Source organism: Hypanus sabinus, unplaced genomic scaffold (assembly GCF_030144855.1).
Source record: "Hypanus sabinus isolate sHypSab1 unplaced genomic scaffold, sHypSab1.hap1 scaffold_468, whole genome shotgun sequence".
Taxonomy (NCBI): domain Eukaryota; kingdom Metazoa; phylum Chordata; class Chondrichthyes; order Myliobatiformes; family Dasyatidae; genus Hypanus; species Hypanus sabinus.
Window position 1 is genome coordinate 14902 of NW_026781339.1, and position 4967 is coordinate 19868.

Below are 4967 nucleotides of genomic sequence, written 5' to 3' on the forward strand. Positions count from 1 at the left end.
CCACATCCACACTATCTGTGTCCTCTGGTCCTAGATTCCCCCACTACAGGAAACATCCCCTCCACATCCAATCTATCTGTGTCCTCTGGTCCTAGACTCCCACACTACAGGAAACATCCTCTCCACATCCACACTATCTGTGTCCTCTGGTCCTAGACTCCTCCACTACAGGAAACATCCTCTCCACATCCACTCTTATCTGTGGTCCTAGACTCCTACACTACAGGAAACATCCTCTCCACATCCACACTATCTGTGTCCTCTGGTCCTAGACTCCCCCACTACAGGAAACATCCTCTCCACATCCAATCTATCTGTGTCCTCTGGTCCTAGACTCCCACACTACAGGAAACATCCTCTCCACATCCACTCTATCTGTGTCCTCTGGTCCTAGACTCCCCCACTACAGGAAACATCCTCTCCACATCCACTCTATTTGTGTCCTCTGGTCCTAGACTTCCCCACTACAGGAAACATCCTCTCCACATCTACTCTATCTGTGTCCTCTGGTCCTAGACTCCTCCAATACAGGAAACATCCTCTCCACATCCACTCTATCTGTGTCCTCTGGTCCTAGACTCCCCCACTACAGGAAACATCCTCTCCACATCTACTCTATCTGTGTCCTCTGGTCCTAGACTCCCCCACTACAGGAAACATCCTCTCCACATCCACTCTATCTGTGTCCTCTGGTCCTAGACTCCCCCACTACAGGAAACATCCTCTCCACATCTACTCTATCTGTGTCCTCTGGTCCTAGACTCCCCCACTACAGGAAACATCCTCTCCACATCCACTCTATCTGTGTCCTCTGGTCCTAGACTCCCCCACTACAGGAAACTTCCTCTCCCCATCCACTCTTAACTGTGTCCTCTGGTCCTAGACTCCCCCACTACAGGAAACATCCTCTCCACATCCACTCTATCTGTGTCCTCTGGTCCTAGACTCCCCCACTGCAGGAAACATCCTCTCCACATCCACTCTATCTGTGTCCTCTGGTCCTAGACTCCCACACTACAGGAAACATCCTCTCCACATCCACTCCATCTGTGTCCTCTGGTCCTGGACTCCCCCACTGCAGGAAACATCCTCCCCGCATCCACTGAATCTGTGTCCTCTGGTCCTTGACTCCCCCACTACAGGAAACATCCTCTCCACATCCACTCTTATCTGTGGTCCTAGACTCCCACACTACAGGAAACATCCTCTCCACATCCACACTATCTGTGTCCTCTGGTCCTGGATTCCCCCACTACAGGAAACATCCCCTCCACATCCAATCTATCTGTGTCCTCTGGTCCTAGACTCCCACACTACAGGAAACATCCTCTCCACATCCACACTATCTGTGTCCTCTGGTCCTAGACTCCTCCACTACAGGAAACATCCTCTCCACATCCACTCTTATCTGTGGTCCTAGACTCCTACACTACAGGAAACATCCTCTCCACATCCACACTATCTGTGTCCTCTGGTCCTAGACTCCCCCACTACAGGAAACATCCTCTCCACATCCAATCTATCTGTGTCCTCTGGTCCTAGACTCCCACACTACAGGAAACATCCTCTCCACATCCACTCTATCTGTGTCCTCTGGTCCTAGACTCCCCCACTACAGGAAACATCCTCTCCACATCCACTCTATTTGTGTCCTCTGGTCCTAGACTTCCCCACTACAGGAAACATCCTCTCCACATCTACTCTATCTGTGTCCTCTGGTCCTAGACTCCTCCAATACAGGAAACATCCTCTCCACATCCACTCTATCTGTGTCCTCTGGTCCTAGACTCCCCCACTACAGGAAACATCCTCTCCACATCTACTCTATCTGTGTCCTCTGGTCCTAGACTCCCCCACTACAGGAAACATCCTCTCCACATCCACTCTATCTGTGTCCTCTGGTCCTAGACTCCCCCACTACAGGAAACATCCTCTCCACATCTACTCTATCTGTGTCCTCTGGTCCTAGACTCCCCCACTACAGGAAACATCCTCTCCACATCCACTCTATCTGTGTCCTCTGGTCCTAGACTCCCCCACTACAGGAAACATCCTCTCCACATCCACTCTATCTGTGTCCTCTCGTCCTAGACTCCCACACTACAGGAAACATCCTCTCCACATCCACACTATCTGTGTCCTCTGGTCCTAGACTCCCCCACTACAGGAAACATCCTCTCCACATCCACTCTATCTGTTTCCTCTCGTCCTAGACTCCCCCACTACAGGAAACATCCTCCCCGCATCCACTGAATCTGTGCCCTCTGGTCCTAGACACCCCCACTACAGGAAACATCCTCTCCACATCTACTCTATCTGTGTCCTCTGGTCCTAGACTCCCCCACTACAGGAAACATCCTCTCCACATCCACTCTATCTGTGTCCTCTGGTCCTAGACTCCCCCACTACAGGAAACATCCTCTCCACATCTACTCTATCTGTGTCCTCTGGTCCTAGACTCCCCCACTACAGGAAACATCCTCTCCACATCCACTCTATCTGTGTCCTCTGGTCCTAGACTCCCCCACTACAGGAAACATCCTCTCCACATCCACTCTATCTGTGTCCTCTCGTCCTAGACTCCCACACTACAGGAAACATCCTCTCCACATCCACACTATCTGTGTCCTCTGGTCCTAGACTCCCCCACTACAGGAAACATCCTCTCCACATCCACTCTTATTTGTGTCCTCTGGCCCTAGACTCCCCCACTACAGGAAACATCCTCTCCACATCCAGTCTATCTGTGTCCTCTGGTCCTAGACTCCCCCACTACAGGAAACATCTTCTCCACATCCACTCTATCTGTGTCCTCTGGTCCTAGACTCCCCCACTTCAGGAAACATCCTCTCCACATCCACTCTATCTGTTTCCTCTCGTCCTAGACTCCCCCACTACAGGAAACATCCTCCCCGCATCCACTGAATCTGTGCCCTCCGGTCCTAGACACCCCCACTACAGGAAACATCCTCTCCACATCTACTCTATCTGTGTCGTCTGGTCCTAGACTCCCCCACTACAGGAAACATCCTCTCCACATCCACTCTATCTGTGTCCTCTGGTCCTAGACTCCCCCACTACAGGAAACATCCTCTCCACATCTACTCTATCTGTGTCCTCTGGTCCTAGACTCCCCCACTACAGGAAACATCCTCTCCACATCCACTCTATCTGTGTCCTCTGGTCCTAGACTCCCCCACTACAGGAAACATCCTCTCCACATCCACTCTATCTGTGTCCTCTCGTCCTAGACTCCCACACTACAGGAAACATCCTCTCCACATCCACACTATCTGTGTCCTCTGGTCCTAGACTCCCCCACTACAGGAAACATCCTCTCCACATCCACTCTATCTGTTTCCTCTCGTCCTAGACTCCCCCACTACAGGAAACATCCTCCCCGCATCCACTGAATCTGTGCCCTCTGGTCCTAGACACCCCCACTACAGGAAACATCCTCTCCACATCTACTCTATCTGTGTCCTCTGGTCCTAGACTCCCCCACTACAGGAAACATCCTCTCCACATCCACTCTATCTGTGTCCTCTGGTCCTAGACTCCCCCACTACAGGAAACATCCTCTCCACATCTACTCTATCTGTGTCCTCTGGTCCTAGACTCCCCCACTACAGGAAACATCCTCTCCACATCCACTCTATCTGTGTCCTCTGGTCCTAGACTCCCCCACTACAGGAAACATCCTCTCCACATCCACTCTATCTGTGTCCTCTCGTCCTAGACTCCCACACTACAGGAAACATCCTCTCCACATCCACACTATCTGTGTCCTCTGGTCCTAGACTCCCCCACTACAGGAAACATCCTCTCCACATCCACTCTTATTTGTGTCCTCTGGCCCTAGACTCCCCCACTACAGGAAACATCCTCTCCACATCCAGTCTATCTGTGTCCTCTGGTCCTAGACTCCCCCACTACAGGAAACATCTTCTCCACATCCACTCTATCTGTGTCCTCTGGTCCTAGACTCCCCCACTTCAGGAAACATCCTCTCCACATCCACTCTATCTGTTTCCTCTCGTCCTAGACTCCCCCACTACAGGAAACATCCTCCCCGCATCCACTGAATCTGTGCCCTCCGGTCCTAGACACCCCCACTACAGGAAACATCCTCTCCACATCTACTCTATCTGTGTCGTCTGGTCCTAGACTCCCCCACTACAGGAAACATCCTCTCCACATCCACTCTATCTGTGTCCTCTGGTCCTAGACTCCCCCACTACAGGAAACATCCTCTCCACATCTACTCTATCTGTGTCCTCTGGTCCTAGACTCCCCCACTACAGGAAACATCCTCTCCACATCCACTCTATCTGTGTCCTCTGGTCCTAGACTCCCCCACTACAGGAAACATCCTCTCCACATCCACTCTATCTGTGTCCTCTCGTCCTAGACTCCCACACTACAGGAAACATCCTCTCCACATCCACACTATCTGTGTCCTCTGGTCCTAGACTCCCCCACTACAGGAAACATCCTCTCCACATCCACTCTTATTTGTGTCCTCTGGTCCTAGACTCCCCCACTACAGGAAACATCCTCTGCACATCCACTCTATCTGTGTCCTCTCGTCCTAGACTCCCCCACTACAGGAAACATCTTCTCCACATCCACACTATCTGTGTCCTCTGGTCCTAGACTCCCCCACTACAGGAAACATCCTCTCCACATCCACTCTATCTGTTTCCTCTCGTCCTAGACTCCCCCACTACAGGAAACATCCTCCCCGCATCCACTGAATCTGTGCCCTCTGGTCCTAGACACCCCCACTACAGGAAACATCCTCTCCACATCCACTCTATCTGTGTCCTCTGGTCCTAGACTCACCCACTACAGGAAACATCCTCTCCACATCCACTCTATCTGTGTCCTCTCGTCCTAGACTCCCACACTACAGGAAACATCCTCTCCACATCCACACTATCTGTGTCCTCTGGTCCTAGACTCCC